This window comes from Hyperolius riggenbachi, chromosome 2, assembly GCF_040937935.1.
Source record: "Hyperolius riggenbachi isolate aHypRig1 chromosome 2, aHypRig1.pri, whole genome shotgun sequence".
Taxonomy (NCBI): Eukaryota; Metazoa; Chordata; class Amphibia; order Anura; family Hyperoliidae; genus Hyperolius; species Hyperolius riggenbachi.
The window spans coordinates 94,962,634-94,977,883 of NC_090647.1; the positions used below are offsets into that span (position 1 = coordinate 94,962,634).

Sequence of the window (15,250 nt, forward strand, 5' to 3'; positions counted from 1 at the left end):
ATGGCAGAACAGATGTAAACAATGCACTTTGGAGAGGATCTGAAGGTTGGCTCTGCGGGCAATCTGATGGTGTGGGTGGGTGATCAGATGCCTGTAAGAGGCAGGTTAGGGTCTGATCTGATAGGTGGCAGTGACAGGTGGTGATTGACGGGTGATTGACGGGTAATTGACAATGACATGTGATTACAGGGAAGGATAGATGTACACAGTATACAAGGGGGGGGGAGGGGGTCTGGGGAGGATCTGAGAGTGTGTGTGTGTGTGGGGGGGGTGATCAGGAGCCCCCAGGGGGCAGTTTAGGAGCTAATCATAAAAATAGTGTCGACAGATAATGACAGGGAGTGATTGATGGGTGATTAGGGGGGTGATTGGGTGCAAACAGGGGTCTGAGGGGTGGGCAGGGGGGTCTGAGGGGTGCTGTGGGTGATCAGAGGGAAGGGGGGCAGATCAGTGTGCTTGGGTGTTTACCTGCGTGGCTGCAGCCTGCCCTGGTGGTCCCTCGATCACCGGGACCACCAGGGCAGAAGGCAGCCTCTATAATACGCTTTGTATACATTACAAAGCGTATTATACACTTTGTATGCGGCGATCGGGCAGCTAGTAGCCCGCCGGGTTACTGCACAAGGGGGGCGGAGTCTGTCGCCGGCAGCTGATCACGTCACGAATGACGTGGTCGCCGCATAACCACGCCCGCCGCCGTCGCCGCCGATGGGTGTATTGCGGTCGTTTGGGCCCAGCCCTTGCCACCGCCCATTGGCTGTGGGCGGTCAGCAAGTGGTTAAGGCTTTCCTATATTCTCATGCTTTAGCACATACTGTAAACTCTGAACTCAGTCAGCTGAAGAGCACGTAAAGAGGAACTGTAGTGAAAACAAGGTAATGAATAAAATTGCTTTTTCTTTTTCTTTACAATATTCATTTATAAATTATTTAATCAGTGTTTGCCCATTGTAAAATCTTTCGTCTCCCTCATTTACATTCTGAAATGTATCACAGGTGGCGACATCTTTAGCCTGTCAGGTGATCTTTGCGGAATGTTTGTTTACTGAGAGTTCTAAAGTCAGTACAAAAATATACCTGCTTACAATATACTGCTGTACACTATAGGAAGAGTTTCTGATGCGAAAACCAGGAAAATACCGTACATTTAAGTATCCTAAATAATCTACTATATTTTGTTGTAGTTGCTCTTTAAATACTGGTATTAGGGCTGGTGCACCGCTAAGAGCGGTTATGAGTGTTTTTAAAAAATGCCAGCGCTTTGAAAAGTGCTTGTCTAATGTATTTCAGTGGGCTGGTGCACACCAGAGCAATTCATTTTTTCCCCAAACGCAAACTCCGGTCCTGCTGCATCTTTGCTGATTTCTGAGGCGATTCAGCCTCAATGTTAAGTATAGGAAAGTGGAAAATCGCTCTTAAAAGCGCTAGATCAGATTTTCCAAGCGTTTTTTTGTTACAGACGCTGTTTAGTTCCAGCTCTACTGTAACAAAATATAAAAAACACTACTCCAAAAATCACTAGGCATGTTTAGAAAATCGCTAGGCACATGCCTAGAATCGCCTTAAAAAATAACTTCAAAAAGCGCTAGTTTGCTTTTACACTAGCACTTTTTGGTGTGCACTGGCCTTTGTGTTGAATTGATACACTGAAGAATACAATGATTTTGTTGGTCCTTCATCTAATGCCTAACTAACATGACACTGCACCTCATTTTTCTGGCTTATAACCAGTAGCGTAGCAATAGACAAGACAAGACAAATAACATTTATATCGCGCTTTTCTCCTGGCGGACTCAAAGCGCCAGAGCTGCAGCCACTAGGGCACGCTCTATAGGCAGTAGCAGTGTTAGGGAGACTTGCCTAAGGTCTCCTACTGAATAGGTGCTGGCTTACTGAACAGGCAGAGCCGAGATTTGAACCCTGGTCTCATGTGTCAGAGGCAGAGCCCTTAACCATTACACCATCCAGCCACTGCCCATAGGGGATGCAGAGGTTGCGACCACACTGGGGTCCCTGAACCAGAGGGGCCCAATAGAGGCCCTCCCTCAACCAAAATATAAGCTCTTCAATAGTGTTATGCTAATAATGATTACTTATGTAGTTGCTTTCAATAGTGGTGATCATTAACAAACTGTTCCCCTCCTGGTGGCGTAGCAATAGGGGGTGCAGAGGTAACAACGGCATCGGGGCCCTTGGGCTACAGGGGCCCTGAGGAGCTCTCCTTCAACTGCAGTATTAGCTCTTTATTGGTTCTGTGCTGCTAATAAACACTTCTTATAGATGCTTTGAATAGTGGTAATCACTAACAAGCTGTTCCCCATCCCCTTCTTGCACCACTGACACTGTTGTTGTCTTTGGCAGGTTTTGGTGTGCGGTATCAATTGTTACGTATAGAGTGCTTGAGGGGGGGGGGCCCAATATAAAATTTGCACCGGGGTCCATAGCTCCTTAGCTACGCCACTGTCCCTCCCTTCCTCTGCTTACACCTCTCATACTGTGGCTGTCCTTGGCAGGTTTGGTTGTGACATAGGAATTGTTATGTATAGAGTGCTTGGGGGGCCCTTGTAAAACCCAAAGCTCTTTAGCAAAGCCACTGCTTATAACAACACTGGCTTCTAGAATCCTGACTATACATTCCGTCCTGACTGCCGTGGCATTATGTTTGGTTTTATTTCATTACAGAGTAGAATATTCTTTACCAGGAAATAGTTGTTTCTTGTCTGTAGGATTACAGCACGGAGTGTAATGAAAATGAAAGGTACTAGACCTTGAAGCTCACGGAGTCTGACGCTCTATTGCTTATGAAAGTGACACGTTCTTTTTTCACCAGAATGCTGTCATTGTCAACTTTACATTCTGGTAGTTCAAGGAATGCTGTAGAGGCGGTTTATTATTAAGAACTCTATGTGGAAAACAACATATTACTCATCTGTTTCTTCAATTCCCAGCATTCCTACTAGTATTGAATTATTTTGTACTGTAGATCTTCAATTCCACAAATGGATATAGTTTATTCTTTGCTACAGAAGTATTTTGTAAAGGATAAAGGGCTTTTAGGACTCATAGGGAATGTCCTATCAGGCCCAGAGAAGGGGCCCTAGACAAGGTAGTAGATTTGTGGTCCTTTTGAGCCCCTCTTGTGGTCCTTTTGATAACCTGAAGTGAAGAGAGGTCAAAGAAGGTGGCTGGTGTGCCCCTTGACACCCAGTAGGCCCCAGGCACCTGCCTATGTTGCTTGGTGGATGATCCTGCTCTGATCAGGCCCCTTGCACGCTTGCACCACATTACGCTGTCTTGCTACTTCCGCCGCAAGGGCCATGCGATTCGCCTGAAGTATACAAACTGCCGCAACCCCGCTGCAAAGTCTGCAGCGCGATACCAAATGATTATGCAGCAATGCAAGCCAATGGGCGACACAGCTAGTGTGAAAGACGAGAGCGCGATGCAATGTGGCGCGCATTCGCGGACCAATGGAAATCCCAGTGATCATATGTTTCTAGTTGAAAAAAAAATGTTTTTAAAGCGGACCTTAACTCAGAACTTCCTCTCTGCTCTAAAAGATACACAACAACATAATAACCTTTCAAAAAAAACATTTCTTTGTTACCAGCTGATATAAATCTGCAGTGTGTCTACTTCCTGCTTTTATAGAATCGGACATAAGGTTAACATCCTATGTTTACAAATTAGCAGCTCTGCTGTGGCAGAGGAGATTCCTGAGCTGCCACAGCTGAAGAGATAAAATTACAATGGTGATTAGTCACAGATGAGGGGGAATTAGATTAGACGGGCTAAACTCTCTAAATACATACAGGGTGCATTTCTCTGTGTTTTCCTTCTGTCCGGTGCAAGAGTTCAGGTCAACTTTAAAGGGGCACTATGGTTAATTTCTTCCTTTTAAGTGCCTTTAACATAAGTATTAGTATGTGAAACGTTGTTAATGACATTTATTTTCACTGATCAGCGGATGGGGGGGGGGGGGGAGAAGAATTAGGAACACATTCTACAGTTACAGATGCCTCCTATATGAGGATGGATTATGCCGATTCGGCGTCAGGAAGGTAAATCTTCCGACATGCCTCATTAGGTTTAAATGGCTAGTGGCAATGTAAAAAACACCTTTTGATCAGCGAAAATAATTGTCATTAACGACGTTTCATATACTAATACTTATGTTAAAGGCACTTAAAAGGAAGAAATTAACCATAGTGCCCCTTTAAACTTTTCTTTTACAAAACACATTAAGGCCATTTGAGCAGTGCCTGGATATAAGGCAGGTATCAAGAAACGGTTCACTGACCCTGAATCTTCCTTCCAAACCTGAAGTGGTAAAAATATAATGAGATAAATAATATCTGCAAAACAGAACTTTCCTTGAATCCCCGATTCTAATTTTCAATTTAGGGGATGAAAACCTCTGTCTTTAATTTCATCCAGATGTAATGTCAACCTGAGGTGCTTTTGTTCATTAAAGAGACTCTAACGAAAAAAAGTTCCCGTGGGGGGTACTCGCCTCGGTAGGGGGAAGCCTCTGAATCCGATCAAGGCTTCCCCCGTCCTCCTCCGTCCCACGGCGGTCTTGCTGCAGCCGACGGAACGCACAGCTGAATTTGTCAGGCTGTGCAATATTTACTGGCTCCAGTGGGGGCGCTGTTGCGGCTCTCCTATCGGAAATAGGTGGAAATAGCCGATCTCTGTCAGGTCCGCTCTACTGCGCAGGTGACTTGCGCCAGTAGAGCGGACCGACAGAGATCGGCTATTCCCGCCTATCTCCGAGTGGAGAGCCGATACTGCGCCTGTGCTGGAGTCGGGAAGGTAAATATTTACATCTCCGCTGTTCAGGTAGCTTTATCGCCGCTGCCGTGGGACACAGGAGGACGGGGAAGCCTCGATAGGATCCGAAGGCTTCCCCACCCGAGGTGAGTACCCCCAGGGGAACTTTTTTTCGTTACAGATTTTCTTTAAGCTACCATTTAGAAAAAATCTGGCCTTTCACTCTTTTCATCATTGTCCAGCTATCAGATGTGTTTGTATTGCCACATAGAGGTTTTATGGCCGGTAATTAGTTTTCAGAGGAGCCCAGATAAAGGTTCCATTACATACAAACATTAAAAAAAAAAAAAAAGAACACATGCAAATTCTAAGTAGGATTGGTACTATGTGTTCGGATGTTCGTCTCATCATGCCACATGTCACTTCAGGCAGGCTTTATTTCGGGAGATTAATCACAGCTAGAGATGCATAGTTCAATTAATTTAAAAAAATATTTTGAGTTACATCATTCCTAAAACAAGCCCATTATCTCTAAATATATACATATTTTTTGGAGAAATGACGTTAATGGGTAAAAAAGACATGTAATTTGGCATTCATCTGGCTTTTATAACATAGTGGTCCATATGATTTTTTTTCTCCTGAGTTATCTCCTAGGATATAATTTTTCATCTTCTCTTTAAAATAACTTTTCAGCATTTTACAATTGAAAAAGTGCCAACAAGTGTGTGAAAAAGTACTATTACAATTATTTTGAGTCTTGTCTTGCATGCTGGTGGTTTAAAAAGCATTTTATGACAAAGTTTGAAAATATCACCTAGGAGAAAACTCAGGAGAATAAGTTAATTGCAAATGGGTTCATGGCCCTTATTCAGTTCACCTTTTCACCTGAGTTTTCTCCCAGGAGATAATTTTTAATCTACTTTTTAAAATAACTTTTCCCTCTGCAATTCTAAAAGTGCCCAAAAAATGGTGAAAAAGTTCTGTCAAAAGTATTCTGAGTATTTTTTTTGCTTGCTGGTGGCTTAAAATGTATTTTTTTATAAGGTGTGAAAATATCAAATTGGAGAATACTCAGAAAAGAAAACGTGAGTTGCATATGGGCCAATATATCATAGATGAGTATTTCTTAACATGTTTATAGCATGTAGCCCTTTTTGAAAGATGGAGCTTGCCAGGTGCCACATATTGTAAGTTATATTGTCGCAAGTAAACCCCTGACACATATATATGTTACGACCAGAACCCGAAGTGTGGCCGCTTTGCGTTCTGGCCAGCCACTTCGGGTCCTGGCCGGCCAATGTGCGAAGTGGCCAAAGTGCAGCGGCCAATGTTAGAAATTTTATGTTTATGCCGTCTCGCTGCGGCCAAATTGATGACAACCTTGCTTAATTAAATTAAATATAGCCGGCGGCAATGTGAAGCCGCCGGCTTTCGCACTGCCTCTCTCCTCCTCTCCCCGCCTCTCTCCTCTCCCCGCCTCCCATACAATAAGTAGCAGCCGGCGGGGACACGCGTGTCCCCGAGAGTCGTTCGTCGCGGCAGGGGAATCCTGCCGTTCCTGCAGAGCGGGTGCTGGCAGAAGCAATGTCTGCAGCCTCCCCGCTCTGCTGCCCCTGCCGCGACGAACGACTCTCTCCGGCTGCATGTCCCCGCCGGCTGCTACTTATTGTATGGGAGGCGGGGAGAGGAGAGAGGCGGGGGAGGAGGAGAGAGGCAGTGCGAAAGCCGGCGGCTTCATCTATTACATTGCCGCCGGCTATATTTCATTAAATTAAGCAAGGTTGTCATCAATTTGGCCGCAGCGAGACGGCGTAAACATAACATTTCTAACATTGGACGCTGCGCTGTGACCACTTCGCACATTGGCTGGCCAGAACCCGAAGTGGCCACACTACGGGTTCTGGCCGTAACATATATATATTTATTAGGAGTGCTTCATATTTGTGTAAAAATGCTTTTCAAACATTGTTTTATGCTTTTTAAAAACTAAAATATTTATCCCGTTATATTTTTATAAGGTTTTTCTTTTTTTTTTAAATCTCAAAATGTACTATTATGGAATGACCGTGACAAGTGTGAGTGTCCCCTGAACCTAATATAAGTATGCCCTGGCGTATATGCGTACCACACATGAGAACTGAGGTCATATATGATCACTGAATACATAATCATAAGTATATCAGTTCCCCAAAAACTACAATGGAATTATATAAGATGAAGTCACTTTGCAGAGACTAGGGCAAAAATGATTACCATCCAAATTAACTTGTCTTATTGAGAACAGTATATTCTTTAGTATATTTCATGAAACAAGACACATTCACTTCCTCAGGAGGGTAGTTGTTTTGAAATTAAATCAATAGAAAGCTGATAGAATAGGGATAACTAACTGATGCCACTGCAAAAAAAAAAAAAAAAGAGCCCCAGTGGACAAGCGGTCAGAATGGAACAAATTATTTAACACACCTGCAAAAGTCATCATTTGTGTTAAAATAAATGTGATAAAAATAGTGCAGCAATTAGATCACCCGTTGGCAAGGACAAGTCGAATTACATAATGTGAATAAAGTAAGGATAGCCGGACTAAAGAGAAGCTTTTAACTTAAATCAACCATATGTCTACCTACTGTACTATTGATCTAGATTGTATTCCTCTTAAAACAAACGTAAACTGAAAAAAAAAACTTATGAGATAATGGATTGTTTGTATAGTACTAATAGTGTGTATAACATTAGTAACAGAACAGAGTTTAACATTTTTATTTTCAGTTTAAGACCTGAATTTTTAAGAGTGAATTCTAAACAGCAGCCATTACAATCTGCTTCAAAAAGCTGAAAAGCAAACAGAAGTATTGAACCTTAAATCTTTTCAGTAGTAAAACCTTATCACCATTGTTTCCCTGGCCAGATACGATTGATTTTTTTTCTATTTACTATTCGGGACATCAGGCTAGCAGCTTGGTGAAAGGTTTCACAAGCAAGAGTAGGAATTTAGCAGGTTGATGGATGGACATAGTGCTGCTATTCTATTATTCTATAATAATAGTAGGATTTGAAAAACCCAGAGTTACAGATTGCCCAGCAAACACATGGTGAACCAGAACTCCTGGGAGTGTTTAAGGGGCTGAAAGAGACCAAAAAGCCCTCTTAATAAAATGCAATAGTATTGTAGGAGTCATGCGGTATACTAGAGAAGCTATAAGAAGTACAAGATCATTACCTCCAAAGAGATATTAAACCACTTGTTTATTAGTGGTCTGTAATTGGATGTGTGTATTTACCAGAGAAAAAGGAAGACTAAAGGTGGCCAAACATCAGACGACTTGGCGGCCGATTGACCATCCAATTAGATTATTGTAATTGAATTGGGTGAAAATCGGTGGTGCCAGGTGCATGCCCGACTGACATTGCGACCAATTTCGCAATGAAAATTGGTCACATTGTCGATCGTGCATGCTGCAAGATGTTGGGCCAACCTTCTCGATGGGGTGCGTGGCAGGAATTTTGCAATGATCGACAAACGCGGCAAAACCCCCAGCTCTGTCCCCCCAATGATAAATGTCCTCCCACTGCCCTGTGCGATGTTGTTTAATCATTGAGGTATAAGGATACTGATAATTGGCTGTAAGCTGAGTTATGATTTACTTGTTGAGCCTCTGAGGAAGAGGCGGAAGGCCCGCGATACGTGCATCAGGCAGTGTGAAGTGATGCATTGTTACAGGGGAAAACCCAGGATTTTCAAGAGAGGGATTCCTGAAAGGTCTTCCTCAGTCAAGCACAATACAGTATAATAATATTGTAGGACATAATACTTGGTTACATTACAATGCAATTTCCCGTCCAACTGACAAACAATGGGATCAATCAGGAGCAGTTTGGATACAGATAATAATGAGGACAGCCAACATTGCTAATGAAGGGGAAAGTGAAGCATTCACACAGCAGGGCACAGGGTTGTGCTCATACCTGACTCTGGTAAGTTCTCCAGAGCTGCTCCATGCTCTGTACACACACTGCTGCATCCAAAGTCAACTGTAGCAGAAAAAGAAAGGGGGCAGTGCTGTGAGCTGCAGATATCTGCAGAAATTCTGGTGTCTCAACTTGTGCCTGTCCCCAGACACTGCATTGGCCCTGGTCTGAGGGGGGATTCTGGGCAGCTGAACCCCCCCCCTGCGTTTGCCTATGTATTGTATTATCGAAAGGCTAATTTATTTATCTTGCGGAAATTTTGTTTATTATACTATACGGGAAAAATAACTATAAAAGAAATTTCATTTTAAGAATGTCATTTTGGAGCATTATAATAAAAAAATATTTTATAACTGTTGTATGAAGTAATGTATGCACTTGGATCACAGTAAAGCACTTTCAAAAATATCACAAACATTTGGGGTGTGCACTGAGTCAATGTATCCAGGTCTTCTCTCGAACAAAAAATGGTCCCGATCCAATTCACAGTTTTCTCCTATGAGAACAATTTTTATCTGCAGTTTAAAATAACTTTTTGCACTTTGCAATTGAAAAAGTGCCAAAAAGTACAGATAAATGAAAAAGTACTGACAAAACAATTCTGAGTATTTTCTTGCTTGCTGGTGGCTTTAAAGGCATTTTATTGATAAGATGTGAAAATATCACCCAGGAGAAAACTTAGGAGAAAAAGTGAATTGGATCAGGCCCCATACAATATCTTTATTGGATGATGTAATTTTTGCAAATCTTTTATACATTATCTAGATCCTGGCAAATGCCAAAATTATGCCTCTAAGTCCCTCAGTAATAATAAAACAAAATAAACAGAAAGTACAAATAATTCCCTGAACACTCCTGAGAATGAAACCATTTGGCACGAGCCTCTCTATTTGTGTACATATCTACTGAGCCATCTTCCTTCCCTGCGACTCACAGAAATTATTGATATAATATGATTTATTCATACTGTATTCTTCTCTCTTCGTTTTCTCATCAATCCATTTCTTGTGTGAGCACACAGCCCTTTAGATGAACTTCTGCGTCACGGAAGCAGGATGAATGGTAGAAGGATTTTTGGCTATATAAGAATTGTTCTATAATGAGAAAAAAATATATAAATAAATCATCACAGCCGATGAATGTAAGAATCCAAAATAAGCCCGTATTTTTCTTGCTCTTTAAAGAGACACAGAAGCGAAAATATATATATGATATAATGAATTGGTTGTGTAGTACGGATAATTACTAAAAGATTAATAGCAAAGAAAATATTCTCTTATTTTTATTTTCAGTTCTATAGTTTTTTATAACTTTGCATCATTTTCTAATATTTGCAGTTTACACACTACTCAGCATTCTAAATGTTTTTACAGAGCAGTCTTGTGAACTATTGACCTGTCCTCTGGAGAGAAAAAGAAAATACAGTGACTGACAGTTGAGATAATAAGCTTCAAAAGACAGAGCTCTCTGCGACTTTGGTGGTGGAGTGGTGGAGCTCAATGGCTTTTTTGCATAGATAAGAACTGGAGATCCCTAAAGGATACCACAACTGAAAAGTACAAATCCTTAAGCATGCTACTTTTTCTATTGGATTGATCATAATGGTACATGCTAGGCTGGCTTTAGCATGTAGTGTGGTTGGTGGTCTAGGGGGAAAGTCAGATACCTACTACACACTGAGACCTGGGTTCAAATCCCGGCCAAGGTATGTAAGCTGTTTTTTGAAAAAGTACAAATCCTTAAGCATGCTACTTTTTCTATTGGATTGATCATAATGGTACATGCTAGGCTGGCTTTAGCATGTAGTGTGGTTGGTGCTCTAGGGGGTAAGTCAGATACCTAGTACACACTGAGACCTGGGTTCAAATCCCGGCCAAGGTATGTAAGCTGGTTTTTGAAAAAGTACAATTCCTTAAGCATGCTACTTTTTCTATTGGATTGATCATAATGGTACATGCTAGGCTGGCTTTAGCATGTAGTGTGGTTGGTGGTCTAGGGGGTAAGTCAGATACCTACTACACACTGAGACCTGGGTTCAAATCCCAGCCATGGTATGTAAGCGGAGGAGGAGGAGGAGGAGGAGGAGGAAGAAGAGGAAGAGGAGGAAGAAGAGAGAGAGAGAGAGAGATTTTTTAAAAATTTCCGACGGAATCCGGAATTCCGCTGAATTTTCATAGCGACTGAATTTATCATTGACGGAATCCGTGATTTCCGGCGGAACGGAATTTGCTGGTTCCGATCATCCCTACATATGATTAGCATGCGATGCTTGCTGTAGTGGAGTGCACACGCAGCCCAGAGTAGACAGAGGGATCAGCGTGCTTCTGAGCCACTCACTATGCGCCGGCCAGAAGTGAAGAGGGGAGGACATACTGCGCACACAGGGCGCAGTATGTCCGGGTGCGGGGTCAAGCAAGTCACCGGTCCCGACATGAATATTACACGGAGACGGAGGGGGGCAGGAGGAGCGGATGGTATGTACTTTTAACCCCTCACACACTGCAGCAATCATTTTTTTCAGTTGTGGTATCTTTTAATTCTTCATGTATTGGAAACAATATTAGACTTATGTGTCTGCTCCTAATGTTTTATTTCTTAACTGTACTACACATACAAATCATTATATCATAATTTTTTTTCGCTTCATTCTCTCTTTAAAGGACCAGTGCCAGTTCCATAAAAACTGACATAGGTTTCAGGATAAGGAGTATGCCATGCATGGCATTATGTTGATGATGTTATTATTATGACTTCCTGCATTAATAATGTAGACATATTGTGCAGCCCTTCGCAGGTTGCATCGTTTATGATGAGTCTGTAATTCGAAAAGTGCAAAAATGCACAACCGCTTATATGAGGGGGTATTGTAACGTTTTAATTATCCCCTGGAAGCTATTATGGTATATTGATGAAATTCTATCAGTGTCATCATTGCTCCCTAAGAGCTTGATGTTGAGAAAATCAGCTCATGGTATCTTTTTTTTCTTTTATAAATTGTGCCAGAAGTGAGTAGAGTGTGAGATGGAAAAGATTGAGGCTTGCAGCGTAATAAAGATCCTCCATTTGAAGGGTAATAGTGCCCAAGCAAAAAAATCCTCTTAATGCTGTTCCAATTGCGTCAACATCTGTCTTAAAGAGGAACTGTAACATGAAAAGATCCCCTGGGGGGTACTCACCTCGGGTGGGGAAGCCTCCGGATCCTAATGAGGCTTCCCACGCCGTCCTCCATCCGTCAGGGGTCTCGCTGCAGCCCTCCGTGGAGTCCGTGCAGCGGTGACGTCAATATTTACCTTCCTGGCTCCTGCGCAGGCGCTCTGACGGCCGTCGGCTCCGAACTACACGGAAATACCCGATCGCCGTCGGGTCCGCTCTACTGCGCAGGCGCAAGTGTCCTGCGCCTGCGCAGTAGAGCGGACCCGAATGAGATCGGGTATTTCCGTGTAGTTCGGAACGGAAAGCCGCCACAGCGCCCCCGCTGGAGCCAGCAAAGGTAAATATTGAACTGACAGTCGGCACAGTCGCCGGCTGTTCGGAGGGCTGCGGCGAGACCCCCGTGGGACAGAGGACGGCGTGGGAAGCCTCATTAGGATCCGGAGGCTTCCCCCACCCGAGGTGAGTACCCCCCAGGGGATCTTTTTAATGTTACAGAGTCTCTTTAAGGTGCCCATTGGCGGTACAACTTTTTAACCAGATGTGATTTTAATGAGATTTTTATGATCAAAAGTAATTGGAAGGTAAGTATTGATATTTCCCACAAACAAGTCAATGTAGGCATTTCCTCTCTTCTGATTCGGATCCCAACATTTGGATTGATTACATTTTCTGTTCTAAACGGCCATAGATTCGTTTTACATACATTTTCATAACATACTGTGCAGTTTCTCATACAATTCGATTGTAAATATTGCATTGAAAGATTGCATCTGTTGAAAAAATAGTACAGTTAATTGACACCTTTCAAAGGTCATGTCTATTTGTTTCTGGAAAGGGGTTAGCAAATGTGGAACCCAGAGTGCAGACACCTTAGACATGTGCAGTTCGTCATGATGAATTTTTCACACACTACCATAACTGAGTCAAGTTTCATTCATGATCATTTGGATGGTTATAAAATGTAGAGAAACCGAGAGCCCAATATAGTGTAGTATGTTAAACATAAATGAAGTAAAGGTTATCATGAGAAAATTATACTCACAAACATGGGTTACCACAAAGGCAACCACTTTATAGGCAGGTGAGGAGATTAGACCTGTCCTCACTCAGGGATAAGAAGTCGCTCTCTGTAGATGCGAAAGGGGGTAGATCACCCCTCCACCAGGGGTGGACACGGTATAGCAGTAGGAGAACAGAGGCGCCAGCAGGATAAAAGTGGACAAAAACTTTAAAATTTGCTGGGAGGAAGTGGTGGACTTACCTCCATAAAGCAGACACGAAAGACTGTCTGAATAGCAGCAATCACATTTATTAAATAGTACCCCAAAAAAGTGCAACGCGTTTCGCAGGCCCAGCCCGCTTCATCAGGCAATAAACATGGGGACAAAACAGAATTTCGGCAATAGCGGGTGTAGCGCCTCACCCGCTATTGCCGAAATTCTGTTTTGTCCCCATGTTTATTGCCTGATGAAGCGGGCTGGGCCTGCGAAAACGCGTTGCACTTTTTTGGGGTACTATTTAATAAATGTGATTGCTGCTATTCAGACAGTCTTTCGTGTCTGCTTTATGGAGGTAAGTCCACCACTTCCTCCCAGCAAATTTTAAAGTTTTTATCCACTTTTATCCTGCTGGCGCCTCTGTTCTCCTACTGCTATTTGGATGGTTGTTCATCTGTCTTCCATGGTTAAGCACTCCACTTTCTTCACTGTGGCTTCATCGTTCATCAATGATGGTCTTCTAGGTCTTAGCTTGTCTGTGGAAGTTACGTGACCACTTAGGAAATTCCTGTTCCGAGTCACTATAGTGTCATCATGAGATGGGCAATCATTTCCATTAATTGCCATCATCTCATTATGAATTTGCTGGGCACTATTACCCTTCAAATGCAGGAACTTTATCATACTGCGAGCCTCAATCGTTTCCATTTCACACTTTAGTCATTTCTGGCACAATCTGTAAATGGATGCTTGACTGAGCTTGGGAGCACAGCTCTCATTTTTTATTTTCTGTATATAATGATTGCAATGTGATATTCTTCTTATGCACCTTATACCCTAGCACTTAGCACGTTTGTCCCTGACGACGGCCCCATTAGAGGGGGTTGAAACATGTTGGATTTGTGGTGGGGGGAATTGTAAATAGCACTTTAAGCAATCTTTGTTGAGGACTAGGTGGAATCAAACAGTATATGGACCTGCAGGTCATCCATTGATTACTAATATAAATACACCTACCTCATTGAGTACATATAGGAAATATACTAAATGTGTTTTTAGAACAGACTAATAAAAGTTATATTTTATATATCTATATTCTCTAAATTGGGAAATCTACTTGTTGTTTCTGATAAATATCAGTTTGTGTGTTTTGACAATCTGTAAAATACAGTAAATAAACGATACAATGAGCGATATTCTCAATATCATGCAATTAGAGACCAATGATGACACTGACAAAATGTCATTAACATGCTATGACAATTTCCGGGTGGTAATTAAAACTTTACGATACCCCCTCGTAAAGAGCATCAACCATGGGATGCTGACCAGAGATTGTCAGTGAGATGCTATTTGTTTTAAGTTTTTTGCTAATTTTATATAATGTTTTTGCATATGTATGCCATGTGGGATTAGCTCAATTAAATATAGCAAATGGTGACTTTGATTTGTCTAATACCAAGCTAGATACATTTGCAAAAAAATTAAATTTAAGGACTAGCAGTCAGATCCACCGCCTTATATCAGTCCCTATGCCCCAATCTACCTCTGCAATCTTCACCTTGTGTGGCGAGTCCCCGCTTGAACGGGAGACAGGTACTATTTGCCACCCGTTTCGTGGGTGCATACCCACTTCCTCAGGCCAAATAGCAGTGCCTAATAGTGCTTGTAGCCAAAAATAATGTGCCTTATTTGTGGCCACAAGCACTATTAGGCACTGCTATTTGGCCTGAGGAAGTGGGTATGCACCAATGAAACGCGTTCCAGTGCAATAAAATTCTATTAATACGTGAATTTGTCTTCATTGAGGTAAGCCACCTCACTTTTTTCATTTTATTTGTTTTTAACGCATTATATCTTCTCTGGGCGCCTCTTTCCCCATTATCCGGGAGTCTCAACTAACCAGCATACCTGAGGGGATAATGGGGACTATGAATTGGGGGTTTTAGAGGGCAAAAAACACTCACTGAGTTTCCAGCATCTTCTTTTTACCATCCTGTAGCTCCTAGCGGCTTTCTGGCATCCGTGCATGGGTCCCGTCATGTCACGTGACCCGACGCAGGTCAGACGACATGCCGGGAGCCGTGCACAGAGGACCTTGGAAAGCCGCTAAGAGCTACATGTTAGTTAGAGCCT

General features: G+C 42.5%; 1 long non-coding RNA gene across 2 annotated transcripts in view; it reads right to left on the reverse strand.

Annotated features, from left to right (window-relative positions):
- Positions 1–9,369: 9,369 nt before the first annotated feature.
- LOC137543972 (uncharacterized) overlaps positions 9,370–15,250 on the reverse strand; it is a 151,005-nt gene continuing 145,124 nt past the window's right edge. For both annotated transcript variants that reach the window (XR_011025685.1, XR_011025683.1), the window contains one exon: positions 9,370–9,838. This is a non-coding gene — a long non-coding RNA (uncharacterized lncRNA). The remainder of the gene's footprint in view (positions 9,839–15,250) is intronic.